This window comes from Lissotriton vulgaris, chromosome 3_1 (assembly GCF_964263255.1).
Source record: "Lissotriton vulgaris chromosome 3_1, aLisVul1.2, whole genome shotgun sequence".
NCBI classification, from domain to species: Eukaryota; Metazoa; Chordata; class Amphibia; order Caudata; family Salamandridae; genus Lissotriton; species Lissotriton vulgaris.
This window is the reverse complement of record NC_141689.1, coordinates 2,101,290,083-2,101,307,334: the sequence shown is the minus strand read 5'-3', so window position 1 is coordinate 2,101,307,334 and position 17,252 is coordinate 2,101,290,083. Positions and strand designations below refer to the sequence as shown.

The window sequence follows — 17,252 nt, the reverse complement described above, 5'->3', positions numbered from 1 at the left end:
CCTGTAGAAAAGAGAGGTACCACCACATCACTTCCTGTTCATTACTTCAGCATCCTAGAACACTAGCTAAAAGTAAGTCTCAAAGTCCAATCAAATATGGCGTGCCCCTGAGTACTCACAAGCCTTCGGGCTGCCTTAGAAAGTGACCGAGTGCAGGAAGCCTCAGTCAGTTTAAATGTTTGGCAGCACCCGACCTTGACTGGCTAGCATTGGATATGGAGGAGGCTAATCAAGAGGATCCAGGGCCTTCCTCTGGCTCCCCTCTTATGGCATCCATACATCTCATGTTTGAGAGAGCTGTGGAGACCTCTTGCAGAGCTAAGGAGGGGACATCTCCTCCTAAAATGCCTGACCCACTCATAGCAGCGCTGAACGGCTGGCGGATTGTGGGTTGACGCTACACAAGCAGAAGTGTTCAGTTTACGAGAACCCAATAGAGTCCATTGGGTATGTGTTCTCAGGAGAAGGACTGTGTGGACACGAAGAAAGTTCAAGTGATACGGAAAACGTTGATCCCCCAAAATGCCATGGAGGTGAGGCGTTATTTTGGGATGGCGATATACTGTGGCCGGTTCATCCCATACATGGCCCTATCTGAGGCGCTGTGAACATTAAAAAGGACTGACGTCCTATGGGAATTGAACACATGCAAAAACATGCCATTTTGCTAGGTGAAGGATGCACTTCTGTCGGATACTACCATGGCCTAGTTCAACCAGAAGGGCCGAATGGAGCTAGTGGTCCATGTGAGCCCAGTAGGGCTTAACCGGTCCTCCTGCAGGAGAAGAGCGAGGGGTCATTGGTCCCCATTGCTTATGCAAGCAGAGCATTGTCAGACACTGAAGCTCAGTATGTTCAGATTGAGTGAGAGGTGCTAGCGATCAGATGAGCTTGTTGCCATTTTCATCTTTACTTGTGCGGGCAGCAATTTAGTGTTGTCACAAATCACAAGCCCCCTTAACCCACTCTTTGTGGGAACGTCTCTAAACGCTCTACCCTGCATTGAGCGGGGGCAGTGCAGCTGCAGCCATATTCATTCGATGTGGTGTACCGCCCTGGAGTGAACAACCCAGTGGACGACCTGTTAAAGCACCCACAGGTACAGTCCGGTCATGGTTAGGCTGAGCAGGACGAATGGGCTGAAGAGTTCATACCAGTGGCAGCTGGTGACATTTGAAAGTGGCAGGGCGTAAAAGTTGCGTATGAGTCTTACATCGCGAGCGTGCGAAGTGCGCAAGGGTGACCAACAGAAAGGGTGTTTGGAAGGCTGCTGAGAACCCCTTACCTTCAACCCGCCCATTTATATATTGCCATATAAGTGTTGGTGGAGATTCTGCCACAGAGCACAGGGTGCCAGCTACCCAGAAAGGGGTGTTGAGGGGTAAGGAAACTCTCCTCACCTGGTCCCTGGTCACCTCTGCCCGCTGTTTGATCCTCAATGATTGGTGCTGGATGCTGCAAGAGAGGTGCAGCTCTCAGACACCCTCGTTCTTCCCTCTCTGGCCCGTCTTCGCCTCTGCCCTCCTCGTGGTTGTAGCAGAGCACTCACTCTCCTGGGCGCACCTCCCCGCCGGCCCCACACTCCCTGTTCGCCTGTTACCTGAGGGCCTTATTACAAACAACAATTATACATTTCTAAACGGGTTCTGTGTGTCGAACTAATCCTGTAGATGGCACCGATTTATTCGCCGCTCAAGTTGCACAGCACGATAGGAAGTTAGGGCCACGGTTTCACAAGATGAACCGTACCCTGAAAGATCCTGCCCCATCCTAAACACGCGCCATTTCTTAGGCTTAGCTCTCACCGCGCGAGCTAAGCAAAACACATGTTTGGCAAATGGCAAAGAAATATAAAAAACTTACCTTGGCTTCCCGACTCGAGTCCCGTCCCGAGACTGCAGTGCAGACTCCCGCCTTCCTGGATTTAGAATGCCTGTGCCGCCGCTCTGTCTGACGTGGTCGTGTGGGCTCTCGTCGTCACTGGAGGCTGCAGGCAGCCTCCCTCCCCTCCATGGCAGCCGGCGCTGATTGGTTCGGCCGGCTGCCCTAACCTCGTCATTTTCCCTAGTCTGCATCCTGCAGAACGAAGAGTGGGAGGTGGCTTGGGGGGAGCGGCTTGCCCACTGTTGCTAATACTGTCTGTTTGGACAGCCTCTCAGGCTGTCCAAACAGTCGGTATTAACAACATTGGTCAAGCCACTCCCCCAAGCCACTCCCCCCTGCCCTGAGGCTCGAGTAACAACAGGAAGTTCTGTTCTGCTGACTGCTTTCTTGCCGTGCGAGAAGGGCAGGCAGAAACAAATGGTAGTTATAAATAAATAACTACCATTTGTTTCTGCCTTCTTCTCGCACGGCGAGAAAGCAGGGGGGGCGGCGCCCAAACGCCCCCATGGTAGAACCGCAGCTGGTTCATACGAATGCTTGCACATGAAGCATGTGCCTGAGCCTTATCAATTGGGGAGGTCAGAGAGGCGACCATGGCTGCAAGCCTGGCCAAGGAGGCATTTCTCAGGTAACAATGGCGCAACTTCCTAGCTGGAGCCAAGCCTAACATTCACCAAGCAACTGACGATGAGCCAACTCTGGAGAGTAAGAGATGAGGTGAGCACCAGCAGTGAGGATCTGCTGCTCAGAGAGAGAGACTTATTGTGATGCCCCAGTGTCTCTGAACCGGGATTGTCGACCTGGCTCATCAACGCCATTAGGAAGTGTGGCTCCCACAATGGACACCTTGGTGGACGAAAAGGCGTGAGGCTGCCACTCATGCAAGGTCACCGGCAGTGAACCACTGTTGACACTCGGGATCATGAAGGAACTGTGCTTCAAATCCTGGTAACGGGTCAGCATGGACTATGGGAGCTTCCCAGATGGCTGGCTCATGGAAGTGATAATAGGCAGTCACGGGGAACAACCTTTATAACGCAACTTTTAGCACGCAGTGCTATTACAAAGCAGACTTTAAAACGAAAACCCTTACAACGCATTACACTGGGGGGCGCTTTAGGATAGGGAATAGTTTTAATTTACTATCCAACATCTTCCCTAGTGTCCACGGGGACTGGTGTTGGAACAGTAAATTAAAATATTCACTATCCAGCACCCCCCAGTGTAATGCGTTGTAATGGAATGCGTTTTAAAACTTGCGTTGTTACAGCATGCGTGGTAAAAGCATGCGTTGTAACAACGTACATCCGGCAGTCACACAAAATACCCAATAGTTGAGCTGGTGAAATCCACCATGTTCTCGAAAGTGAAACTGGTCATAGAGAAGGCGTTTGCTCTGCTTAGGCTTCCGAATGAGGTAACGACTGATAACAGGCCCACATCCCAGGGTCAAGAGTTTAAAGAGTACCATTTGCCACTCAACATCAAACACCGGACGGTGACTCCACCATGGGCCCAGGCCAATGGGAAAGTTGAGGGCTTTATGCGCACATTGAATCAAGCACTTTGAAGAAGGGTGAACATGCTGAGTGTTGTCGCCACTGACTCCTGCAGGCATACTGCGCATAGCACCACAAACTGTGCCTCGATAGATCTGCTGCCTAGTAGGCTCACCAAAGACAGCATCCCAGTGGGGCCTAGCTTGAAACCCGCTACCCTAGACAGACGAGCGGTGCAAGAGAAACAGAGGAACACGAGCAACCGAGCAAGCCAGGTCCAGTGAGGGGTGACCCCTGACCTGCCGATGGGTGATCAGGTTGTCATGCGGGATCGACACCTTGGGTGGAAGTTCTGGATGCCGTTCGAGAAGGAGATCTGGGACGTTATGAACATTCAAGGGACCATGGTCACTGTCCAGAGTGGCCACGCTACTGTGGCCAGGAATGTTTCCTAGTTCAGGCAAGTAGCTTTCTCAAGGGGTGAGAAAGATGGCGACCCAAAGTAGTTGGGTAAGGTAATGTTGGAAGAAATTATGACACCAGGCTCCGGCCAAAAGGGTGTCCTGCAGGGCTGGACTGGGAACCAGAACCGGCCCTGGCAAAGTGCTCGGCCGGCCCCCCTCCCCCCTCTCCGGGAGGAGAGGGGAGGGGGGAGAGGTGCGACCGCGCTCTGTGACAGGGCCGGTTTTCGGCCGTTTTTGTTACAGGGCCGTTTTTGCAGCATAACGGCCCTGTAACAAAAACGGCCCCAGGGCCCCAAAACCGGCCCCCAACCATGCGGCCCACCGGGGAATTGCCCGGTGCCCTCAACGGCCAGTCCGGGCCTGGTGTCCTGGCCGCACTGGTAATCCTGGGGCCACATTGCTGGCTGGGGGTTCCGTGTCTGAAACCGCCCCTCAGGGCTTGAAAACATATGCCAGGTTAGCCAACATGGCCATCCCTATAACTGGTGATGGAGAAGATGGAAGTCGCAGCCAGAGGTATGGACTTCACCCTAATCCTACACCAAGTCAGAGACTGCGAGGTTATGTATGCACGGTGTAAATATATAAGAGTTGAGTTTTTGGTAATAAAAGTTGGAAGGGATGTAGTGCCATATGTATCATGCAAATTCGCATTCGCAAAGGCCAAAACTCGCAGAATTTCGGCCTTTGCGAATGCAAATTTGCTAAATGGTATGTATTATGCAAAATCTGGTGCAAAACAAGGAATCGCAAAATTTGCGATTCCTTATTTTGCAATTGCATTTAAGGAATCGCAAATTTTCCGATTCCTTAAATCCAATGTATGAAGCAAAAAAAATGTGTAAATTGTCCTTAAGGAATCGCAAATTACCACCAAATTCTAGTTGGTGGTAAGTTGCGAATTCCTTGAAAAATGCAAATTTTTGCATTTTTCAAAGTGCCATGTGACGCACATGTTCACCCATGCATATTTCAGGGTTGCAACAGGGTGTCCTTTGGACACCCCTGCACCCTTGAAATTATTCTCAATTTGCGATTAGCAAATTGCGAATCGCAAATTGAGAATAACTTCCCATTCATTCCTATAGGCCTCCTGGCCCATAGAAATGAATGGGAAAGTATTCCTTAATTGCGATTCGCAATTTGCTAATCGCAATTAAGGAATTTTAAGAAATCGCAAAAAAATGCGATTTTGTACATACATACCTATTTGCGATTCTCAAATAGCGATTTCTTAAAAATCGCTACTTGAGAATCGCAAATCAGGTTGATGATACATATGGCCCGTAGAGAGCTACCCGGCCTCTACAGTTCAACGTTGTAGTGTTCACTATATCGGCCTCCATGTTATATGATTTTATCAAAGCATCCTTATTTTACATGTTTGTCATTCCTAGTTGGAACTGTGACTTCATTGGGTGCCAGGCAGTTGTCAGTTGCCTGCTGTTATTTGAGCCTAGCGGTGGTTGGTGCAGTCGTGGGTCCTTCTATCCAATAAAGGATTCTATTTGTCAACGATTTATGTCTCTTGCTCTTATTTGGAAAGTCTCTGTGGATGACTCTCGTCATCCGTAACTAGGCGCTACAAACGTATTGCATCATTCATCCCATTGGCCGGGCACAGTCCGAGGGGATAAATAAAGGACGCGGTGGCCACTTGAGGTCGCTCCCGTGTACTTGAAGGCTGACAGAGTGTGGTGTCCTTACAGCGCTGTGCTTGTGGCCTACCTATGTGTCCGCACTGGGGCAATCGCAGACACAACACCGTCATTACACCCTTACCCCATCCAAAGGTTCCCTGTTGTGCACATGACTTCTTCATCTACACCAACCTTCCCCCTTCTTCTCCCCAGGCGTTCTTCCTCCTCCTTTCTCTCCCTCATCATCCCCTCCACCCCTAGTCCTGTCCCAGATCTTTATTTTCACCGTATATTACTGTTGGACGGGTACTCCTGCAACCTCGGCCGAATGGCTATTGTTCTGCATTGCACTGTCGCACTGTATTTGAATCTCTTCTTTCTGATACATAAATAAATATATAAAAAAGTGGGTTACGGCCATGTCATATGGGGTTATGTGAGTTGGTCCAGGATACGTGGAACGAGAGAGATTAAAAATAATAATAATCACAACATGCACTTTGAAAAGGGACGTAGCATGACAGTTCCGCTAGATGTCAGCAAAGCTTCAAAAATTATTTGGCAGTTCCTAGTGGTAAGTACCAAACTGTCACTTTTTGATAACTTTTACAAAAAAGGTCATATTTATGTACTCTTGCATGATGAAGCAATACTTCAGAAGTTATATTACCCGCATAATTATAGAAAAAATATATGGAATACAGTACTTAAAGAAATATGTCGGTTCTTTAAAAAAAAAAATGTCGTTTTTAAATTACATTTGAAAGCATAAACTATTTGTACAGTGGTAGAAATCCTCACTATATTGCTCACGCCTTTCATCTGAAGCGAATGCATCTCTGACGAGGAAGCTAGTTCCAGGATGCACGGTTTTAGGGCCAGATATACTACGGTATGTGTATGCGATTACAAATAGCAAATTTTAGCAATTTGCTATTTGGTAATTGCAAAGTTTAATACATTTAGGGCCACATGTATGAAAGTTTGAAATAGCGTGTTCCTAATTGCGATTTTCTGCGAATCACAATTAGGAAATTGCTATTTCAAAAGTATGAAACTCTTTTGAGTTTCATTTGCGATTCCCAAGGGGTCGCAAATAGACCTACTTCATGTATATTAGAGGTAGATCGCTATTTGCGACCTATTAGGAGTTGCTAAAATGACAGGATGGTGACCTGCTGTGGTCAGCAGACCACCATGTGAGCGATTGCTTTTGAATAAAGCAATCTTTTTTTTTTTAAATGCAGCCTGTTTTCATTTAGGGAAAATGGGTACATTTAAAAAACAAAAATGAAAAGTTTTCTGTTCATTTTTTAAGAGTAGGCAGTGGGCCGTAGGACCACTGCCTGCTCTTAAAAAATGCTTTACAAACATTCACAAATGGGAACAGGGAATGGGTTACCACCGACTCGAAGTAGGTGGTAAAATGCTAATATTTTGCGACCGCATTTCGGTCAAGAAACTTTCATAAATACCGTTTGGATTCGGTATAAAGAAGTGATGCCCCAAACACGCCCCTTACTAATACCAAATCGCAAATCCAAATTGTGATTCGATAACAGGTTACCAAATCGCAATTTGTGTTTGGTACAAGTCAAAATGCCTTTTTGCGTTTGCAAATGGGCAGATTCTGCAACCTCAATAAGCTTTCATGTTTGTGGCCCTTTGTGATTACCAGTAAATAGACCTGCTTCATTATTATTCATAAGGTAGGTCTCGGTTTGCTACCCACTGGGAATGGCCTGCACTCACAGGGATGATGGCCTGTTGGGTTCAGCAGAGTAACATGTCTGTGATTTCTTTTTAAATAAAGCAATTTTTTTGTTGCAATACAGCACATTTTCCTGAGAGGAAAACGAAATGCATTAAAAAATATAAATGTAAAGCTACCTTTTCATTTTTCAGGAGTGGGCAGGGGTCCGTGGGGCCACTGCCTGCTCTTAAAAAATGTTGGCACCCACTTTCACAAAGGAGAAGGGGTCCATTGAGGACCCCTTCCCATTTGTAAATGGGTTACCACCAACTTGAAGTTGGTGGTCACTGCAGAAGTTTTGTGATCTCATTCCCAGTCGCAAAATATTCCTACATACCAGTGCGACTTGCTATTAGGTAGGGACTCCCTTAACACGCCCCTTCCTAATAGCGGCTCGCAAACCCTCATTGCGATTCGGTAATAGGTTACCAAATCGCAAATAGGGTTTGAAACATCAGAAAATGCTTTTTTCTCACGAATTGGAACGTTTGCGAGCAGGAAAAATCTTTGTACATCTGGCCCATAGTATATTCTGGTGTTGGTGAGCCTGCTAGCCAAGACAAAATCTTTTGGCTGAACTATGGATCTCCAGAGTAGGTCTGAGCTCCTGCTGCTAGACATAGGACATCTTGGCGTGGAACCTGCGATGGGATATAATCTTTTGTGAGTCGGCAGGACCTGTGAGACCCCATGAGAATGTAGGGCTTTGTTATTGGGACTCCATAACTGATCGACAGATCCCATTTCTTAGGAGTAAATAACATGCCATTCCAGCTAAATCTGAAGCAGGGGAAAGTCTTGGTTATTAATGATCGGAACTAAGGGAGTAGCCTAAAAATTAAAATATCCCCCTACTTTGAACCAAAGCTCTGTTGGCACCAAGCAAGTGAAGCAAATGAGCCTGGCCCTCCTCTTCTATCCAAGTACCTTTAAATTTATCATTTCATCCACCCACTGATGTTCACCATTTTACATTTCTATTCTACTATCCTTTCATTGTTGCATCCATTATTCAGTCGTTCTCCAATTCATGGGCCTTTCGATGCAGCCATCGGGTCACTCATCCATCATCTATGTATGCATCCATTCAAACATTCATCCATCTTTTCACTTAGCTATCAATCAAAGAATCCAGCTAACCATCAATTGATCCTTTTGCTCGTCCATCTATTCACACTCTCACTTTTCCATTTACTCTGCTATCCATTCATCCTTTCAATCGTCCATCCACCGATACATCTCCCGTTTCACCTTACTTCCTGTCACCATTCCTACCTTTGTTTCTACCTTTTTCCAACCATTTTTCACTTTTCTATCTACTCAGCTTTCTTTCTTACTCACTACCGCATGCTTTCTGAATTATAATTTTCCTATTTTTTTACCATTTACTTAAAAGAAGTCTTGTTCTCGTCACTGATGCTGGTATTGCCTAATAGCATTAAATAAGAGCTTTACTCGGCAGCTTTTCACAGAGAAAAGGCCTATCAAAAGGCCTACCCCTGCAGTGGCTGCTAAAGTGGGGTGTTTATGACACCCTGATTGGCACACATATATATTGTGGAGGAAGAAGAAAAGGACAACATCGCTGGTTTAGTGAAAGTCATATTGGAATGGCATTGTGTATGGCACAACATACCAGAACTGAGCTTGCAGTTGTCATTGTAGCTGCTCCTGGAACTGTTAGCATGAAAGAAGTTATATACCTGTCAGCCTTAGTCTTCTCTGAAACTTTTTGCCTGCTTACCTCCACTTTTTGCAGATTCTTTTTGATGGCCTTAGGACTCTGCAAACTTTACCACTACTGACCAGTGCTAAAGTGCATGTGCTTCTCCCCTAAACATGGTAACATTGGCTTATTCACAATTGGGATATTTAATTTATCTATAACTAGGGCCGGACTGGGAACCAAAACCGACCCTGGCAAAGTGCTCGTCCGGCCCCCCCACCCAACCGGGGCTTGGGGATCCCGCCAAGCTCTTTGCCAGGACCGGCTATGCTGCAAAAACAGCCCTGTAACAAAAACGGCCCCCAGGGACCCAAAACCGGCCCCACCCGCGCGGCGCACCGGGGATTGCCTGGTGCTCGCTATGGCCAGTCCGGCCCTGTCTATAACCCCCTAGTAGATTGCACCACCTGTGTCCAAGGACTGTAAATCAAATGTTACTAGTGGGCCTGCAGCACTGATTGTGCCACCCACAAAAAAGTAGCCCTTTAAACATGTTTCAGGCATGCTATTGCAGAGTCTGTGTGTGCAGTTTTACTGCAAGGTCAACTTGGCATTTAAAACCTAATGCAAGCCTTAAACTCCCTATTTATTATACAGAAGTCCACCCTAAGGTAGGCCATATGTAGCCCGTAGGGCAGGGTGCTGTACTTCATTTCTGATTGAGTAATTATGTCATTTTTCATATCATTGGAATAGTAATGATAAATCCTCGTTACTGGCAAAGTTGGATTTAACATTACTATTTTATAAATACCACTTTTAGAAAGTGTTAAAGCTCTTTGTGCCTGCAGCCTATCTCCAATACACGTCTGGGATGGGTTACAGCATGACTTGGTGCATTCCCTCTAGACAGATACAAACAAAGGAAGGTTAGGTGTGTCTGAGTACCCATCTGTATCCTGATGGCTCATTCTGGGCACGATGTAAGGGAGGAGCTAACACTCACACCTGAATAGGCAGTGCCCTGTCCCCACACATAGAGTTGGTTACTCCCCTGTAGTGCGTCTGAAGCCAGGGCTCGGCAGAAAGGACTCCTGGGCACTACAAAGACCCTTCTTTGAAGTCACCCATACTCCAAAGGCACATCTGAGTATAAGTACTGGGTCTCTGACCTTACCAAATCAGACACTCCTGGCCCTGTAAAGAAACTCTGTCAGGAAGAAAACTGCTGTGGTGCTACAAGGACTGTCACTCTGCTGGACTGATGCTCTGGAAGAAGTGCTTTTCTGCTGTGCTGCCCAGCTGCCTGCTTCCCTCTGACCCTCTTCCCTCTGACCCTGCTGAGGAAGAACTGGACTTTGCTTGAAGCCAGAGTAATCTCCAAGGGATATTTGGCTGGCCGCCTGTTTTTGAGACTCAGGGATATCAAAGTTTCACCACCTGTTCCTGTGCCTGGTCTATTGGAAGTGGACCCAGGTGCTTGCTCCATTTGAACCGACGCATCTCCTTTCTGCGTGTAGCAGAACCAATAGATGGTTGCTGTTGCAGGAGCAGATTCGGCACATCGCACTCGAAACTAGTGCATCGCCTTAAAGAACAGACACATCAGAACCAACCCACCGCCGCCACTGCAGGGTGGAAAGATCACTAAAAGCATCCCCTCAACTGCATGGAGAAATCCAGTGCATCGTCTATGGAACCAATGCCTCTCGGCTCATTGTTTTACCACCACAGGGTGAAGAAAATCGACGCATCACCTCAACTGCGGGATCGACCCAAAGCATCTCTAGGCTGCATCCCGCATCTCGCTGTTTCGACCAGGATCAAGGTGCTTTGTTAGCAGGCTTTCCCGTCTATGATTGATGGGCTAAGGCTGTACTGATTGTAATGTCTAAACAGCATGTCCATTATGAAGATGATGGTCAAGTGGAAGAACAGACAACATTTCTCAGCTGAGCTTTTATGATAATTGTCCTGCACTGTTGGGGTGGCTACGAGCGTCAAGATGGCGGTCGCACCTTAGGTGTGCTCCGGACCCCTCCGTCATCCGCTCGGCCATCCGTTACCATCGGGACTCAGTGACAACTCCCGTGGTGATTCAATTAAGTGACCGTGCTGATTCCATCCATACAGAAATTCACGAGCTGACCACTACAGCTGAGGTCTCCAAATATCTGTGAGCCATGAAGAACGACGGTGCCCCAGGGCCCAACGGCCTGCCTGCTGGGGTTTTTAAATGTGCCCTGGTAGAGTGGGCGGAATGTCTGACCCCCCTATATAACAACGTGTTTAAGTCATGTCAGCTACTTGACTCCTGGTTAGGCTCGATTCTGTGCCCCATATTTAAGAAAGGAGACCCCACGTCACCGGCCAATTACCGATTTATCGCCCTACTAGATCTAGAGGCAAAGGCATACGCCCGGTGTCTTCTAAGGTCACTTGAAAAATGGGTCGCAGAAAATAACATCATACCCTATTACCAAACAGGGTTTCGGGCATCGGCCTCCACAATAGACAATATCACAACTCTAGCCATTCTGAGTCAACAAGCAGCACAAAAAAAACATCTCCCACTTTACTGCTGCTTTATAGACTACAGTGCGGCCTTTGATAAAGTATCTCGAAACATCTTATGGAGGAAACTGAACAAGTGGGGGATTCCGCAGAGCCTTCTAGGAGCACTCATCTCCCTGCATAAGAACACGTGGGTGCGAATTAAAACTGGCCCAAAGACTATCTCTTCAAAAATTGCTACAGAAGACTGGCTAAAGCAAGGCTGCGTTCTTGCCCCTCTCTTGTTCAATCTTTATACAGCCGACATTGGAATATTCTTGGACAACAGTAATCTTCTTCCGCCAAAACTGGGCCCTGCAAAAAGGTCTTTGCACATATTACAATACGCTGATGACATTGTAATAATGGACCAAGCAAAATCGGGTCTCCAAAGAGCCTTAAGTATGCTCCACATATACAACACCGTCAACGCCCTTAAAATCAACCAGGAAAAGACCAAGGTACTGATATTTGGCAGATGCAAGAATAAGAAAAGCTTGAAGTGGAACATTGGGCCTGCCAGGATTAAAATAACCCTAAAATATAACTACCTGGGAGTCTGGTTCAATGAGACGTCTAGACCAGCAACTCATCTAGCCGCCTTGAAGAAGAGAGCAGGAACAATTACATACTCCCTGACACGATTGAACCTGTCCCTGAGCAGCCCCTCTGCTGAACCCATTTTGAAGGTGACCAAAGCCACTCTACTTCCTGCCCTAACCTACGGGCATCAGGCCTTCCCCGGGGCATGCTCTATTAGTCTTGATCTCGCTCAAATTTCCACCTTTAAAAAAATCTTCCATCTCCCAAGTTTCATCCAGCGGGCAAGACTACGTTTGGAGCTGGGCTTACAAAGACAATCAATCTACTGTGCGGCAGACACCCTGAAATATTTTATAAGGTCACTAAAAGCCGGTGATAATACCTTAAAATCCCAGCTAAAAGAAACTCTTTCTGGTCCTGGTAACCACTGGAACACTCAGATTGAAAAGACCATAACAGTGCTAGAGATTGACAACTTATCTCTCCTTTCAGACACCATTCCATACTCAGTTTGGAAAAAACTTATCAATAAGCAGGTCAAACTAATCTCCCATCGTATGGACCTTCAGGCTGTAAAAGCATCTACCATTTTGCTTCCCTTGAACAATTCTTACCTTCCCGGGAAATCGCAACCTTATCTCCAGGAAAACTTAAATGCAGCAGCACGGAAGAACATAATGTTTATGCGACTCTTAGGCCTGCGTTCGACGGCCTTTAACAGATGGGCTCCAACAAGTGAGGGGGGGCTTGCAGACTGTGTAATTACCACTCCGAATCATGGTTGCATCTCTTGTGCTGTTGCCCCGCCCTGGCTGCCCCCAGAAGGTCTCTCTTGAAACCTTTGTATTTAAAATGGGTCATCAGAACATGCTGGGAGGCATCGGCCCTGTGCTTTACGTCTACAGACATTCAAGTACTTGCTAGGTCTGGAAAATATGTGAGACTTTTGGATAATCTTTTTTTACCTCCTTTGATCCCTGTGTTTCCATCCCCTCCCCACCAAAAACTCATCACAGACTTTTTCTGTCTCCCGGTTTAGAATCTTATGTCATAATTTATTTTTTATTTTAGGTCTAGCAAAGTAACATGTTTACCTTGGCAAATATAAGACTGTTTCTTTTACAATTGTAATGGTCATTAAGCCTGGAGAGTTGTTTTTAGCTTTGTTTCTTTTAATATGATAAACGTGTTAATGCTGACTTTTATAGCAATGGTTTTAAGTAACTGTGCTAAAGTAATAAAAACAAACAAACAAACAGTGACAACCTGCCTTGTGTCCCTTTGCCGCTTTGGGGCCGTAGGAGCTCTGCTTAGGACGGTGTTCGTGATTTTTAGCGGTGTGGGCAGCGCGGTACCTCTAAGATGACAGCTTCTGTCGCGAAGGTCCCGGGCCCACTACCGGCCCGCCGCCCTGGATTTTCCGCATTTGCCCGCACGGTGGGACCTCTGTGGTAGCTGGCACCCCCCACCCGCTTTGTTGACATCGGCCAGTCTCCCCCCCGTGAGGCCTTGTTGCATCGAGCACTGGTGTGTGCCCACAGAGAGAAGGCAGTGAAATCGGCAGTCGGTCGGGCGGCAACGGTCTACCCATTCACAGTACCTGGCGATCTGCGGCACTCCTGTCCAGGGCTGGCCCACTGCTCTGAGATGGGCCCGGTCTGTCTGCTGTGGCTCGGCTCTATGGGGGCCCTGGTGCCCGTAATCAGCGTTCCTGTTGGGCCTGTGTGGTGTGCCTGGGGACGCCAGTGCTTTCCTTGTTGCTCCCTAGGCTGAGGCATTCTTCATACTGTAAGTTGGACCAGTGTGCCTGGTGCCGCAGGCCTCTGCCGGTGGTTTACACATTTTGAAAGCAGTCCGCCCGCTATCCTGGACTGCGGGTGTTGGCGCCGCGGGCCCCCCCGCACCAGAGCTGCAGGACTTGTTGAGCTGGGGCCTGCCGTTTCCCGGGGCCCAGACTGAACGAGGTTGGCGCCGGGAGCCTTCATTGCGCCATGGGGGCAGATTGTGTTGGGCAGGGTAGATTCCTGGCGGAGCCACGAGTCTCCGCTCACTGCGTGAACTGCTGAGGCGGTGCTCCATCGTTGCCCCCCCTACCGGGCCTGTGTGACTTATCCGGCGTCGTGGGCCTCCGCCTGCTGTGGGATCCATTGGGACTGTGGTATCCCACGGGGGGACACCAACAGTCCCACAGGGTGGCCTGCTGGGGGCAGGACTCCCCCCTCGACACCCCAGGGCCCAAGCAGCATCTCTGGAAGTGGAAAACCTGCGGAGTCCACGTGCGGGAGGCCGGCACGCTTCCTGACTGCTCCTGCTGAACCTGAGGACGGTGGGAGTTCTGCAGTGAGTGGCGAGCTCCTGCGCCTTGGACTGGAGGTAAGGAGAAGGGGGTGCCGAGGCATCTGGGATTGGGTGGAGGTTTCGGCCGTTGGTTGGGCGGCAGGCAGGTGAGTGGGGCCCTGGTTAGCACAGCTTCCTTCCCTCCACCCCGTCTCCTCCCCCTGTCCCCCACTCCCGAGGTGCCTCCTGAGACCTGCGGCCGAGGTGAACTGACCCGGCTGGGCCTCTCCTCTCCGGGCCTGGCGCTGACCATTACTGTGCTCCCGTGGCCACCTGCCACATCAGTCCTAGACCCGATACTTTCCCCGCGGACGCTGTGTGTGGTCCAGAGTGGGATCCGGCTGGGGGGTCCTTGAGAACCCGTCCCTCCCCGGGGGCCGAACATGGGTAGATCGAACAGATCAACGAAGGTCCCCGCCACCGAGACAAAAATGGACCGCTTGACCACCCCAGGGGGGTCAACTGGGGGAGTGGCTGGGCAAGAGGCTTCTGCGTCTGCTGAACTGGCCACCATCCTCCAGGCCATCCACACGTCCCAGACTTCGGGGGAGGGCAAAATCGCAGAAGTGAGAGTGGACATGACACTCATCAGGCAGGACCGTCGCAACGCAAACACCCGGATTAAAGAGACTGAGTCTAGGATCTCCTCTGTGGAAGATGACGTGCAGCAACTTAAGGGGCAGGTGGCCCATCTTCAGTCTCATACTCAGGAGTTGTACCGCTGGGCGGAGGATGCGGAAAACAGGTCCAGACGCAACAACCTCCGCCTGGTGGGCTTTCCGGAGGGAGTGGAACAGGGTCGTACAGTGGACTTCCTGGAGAGGTGGCTGAGGTCGTGGTCCCTGGGGAATCCCTATCCCCTTGGTTTTCAATCGAGCGGGCTCACCGGTCCCTGGCCCCAAAACCAATGGCGGGCGCTCCTTCCCGTCCGATCATAATGTGGGTTTTTAACTTCAAGGATCGAAACATCATCCTGTCTCAAGCCTGCAAGCAACAACAGCTTCTCCACGAAAACTGTGCCATTGTGATCTTTCCAGACTACACCCGTGAGGTCCAGGGCCAGCGTCGCTCCTTCGGAGAGGTCAAACAAAAGTTGAGGGCAATTAACATTCAGCATCGACTCCTCTTCCCGGCTCGCCTGCGGGTGGTATTTGCGAACAAAACAATGTTTTTTGACAGCCCTGCAAAGGCTTGGACTTGGGTGATGGAGGAATGCCCTCTGCGGGCTGAGAGATGTGTCCTGGTGGGGGGTATGCGGGGGCGGGCTCGGCCCTCCGCTTCCTCTGCTCCTCAGCCTCCACGTAATCGATCTCGCAGGTGCCGTGACAGGAGGCAGGCCCGCTTGGACTCCCTGCCGGGTCACACACAACAGCCACCCCAGGTCGAGGAGGGAACGTCGACTGGGAGGCGCTCTGGGTCCTCCGGCAGACTGGACGGCGGAGGTGCTGCGTCCTGGCCTTCCGCGATTTACCTCCCAGACACGGACCTCTCCTGTAGCCCGATGGTTTTGAAGGACCCTGCTTGAGCCGGTCTCTGTATGCCGGGCCTTGCTTCGTGGCCGGAGACGGCGCTCTGACTCAGATCTGTTCCTAACTTCCTGATGGTCTTTGTTAACATGCATTCGTTCATGAAGAGGAGCCCTCTATGCTTCCCCATATCCCAGGCGTTTTAGTTTGGTTGTTTGCCCCGTGTACTGGGCGTTGTTTATTGGGGGGTCGACAGATGCTTCTGTTCCCAAAGTGTAGGGTGGGGGGGTGAGGTTAAAGGGGGGTTTGGGTACGTTTTTTCCTGCATGTTGTTCTGATTTTTGTCAGCTTTTGTTTCAGCTAGCACGGAGTGACACATGTTACCAGTAGGAGGGATGGGCGTGCCCCCGTATCAGGCGAATGCACACATCACCGTGGGCTAACAAGCATGTTTGTATAGCCGAAGCCACAAGCTCAGCCTAGACCAGGAAACACCTACCACTTAACACGACCCAACACTTCCCCTATGGCGTCTCTCCACGTGTTGTCGTGGAATGTCAATGGCCTGTTGGACCGACACAAATGCACAGCGATCCTAAGGTACGCACAGCATCTCCGCATAGATATCCCCATGCTTCAAGAAACGCACCTCTTAGGCAACTGCTGCCCCTTCTAAGCTCGCTATGGTTATGATAAGGTATGGCACTCCAGCTTCTCTAGGGGCTCACGAGGGGTTGCCATCCTCCTGAGGCGTACACTGCCCTTTGTCCTCTCTCAAGTGGTACATGATCCTCAAGGTTCATCTGTGACAGTTTGCGAATCGCTGGCTGGTTCACCACTCACTCTCATGTCAGTGTATGCCCCCTCCTCCATGCTCATGCCCACACTTGCACACACCGCTGTCCTGTTACATAATGTGCCCGCTGGCAACATGGTCATTGCGGGAGGCTTTAATGCAGTCTTAGCCCCGGCCCTCGACACAACAAGACCTCCATTTGCCGCCCAGGCGGCGAGTGCGAAACAATTGAAAAACTGGTCTGAGTCCCTGGGGCTCTGAGATGCATGGCTCACAGGGCACCCACGCAGCACCCAATTTATACATACCTCTGCGGATCACCATACCCAAGCGCCCAATGATGCGATCTTTGTCCCCGCACCCGACTGTTCTACGATTGTTGACGTCCGCATTCTCCCCAGAGGCATCTCCGACCATTCCCCGATACTCCTTAGCTCAGGGGCACCACCTCCCTCGGCGCGCCAAACATGGAGGATGAACGCTTGGTTTCTCCAGGATAAAGATTTTAAACAGGAGGTGGGAAAAGAGCTTAAACAATACTTTGCTACCAACGAGGGCTCAGTAGCCTCTCTGGGTACCCTATGGAAGATAGGGAAGATAGGGAAGGCGACCATATGAGGTATCGCAAAATGAAAGCTTACGATCCAGAGG

At 49.4% G+C, this 17,252-nt stretch overlaps 1 pseudogene; it reads right to left on the bottom strand.

Annotated features, from left to right (window-relative positions):
• LOC147728865 (xaa-Pro dipeptidase-like) overlaps window positions 1-17,018 on the bottom strand; it is a 73,760-nt pseudogene extending 56,742 nt beyond the window's left edge.
• Window positions 17,019-17,252: the final 234 nt, after the last annotated feature.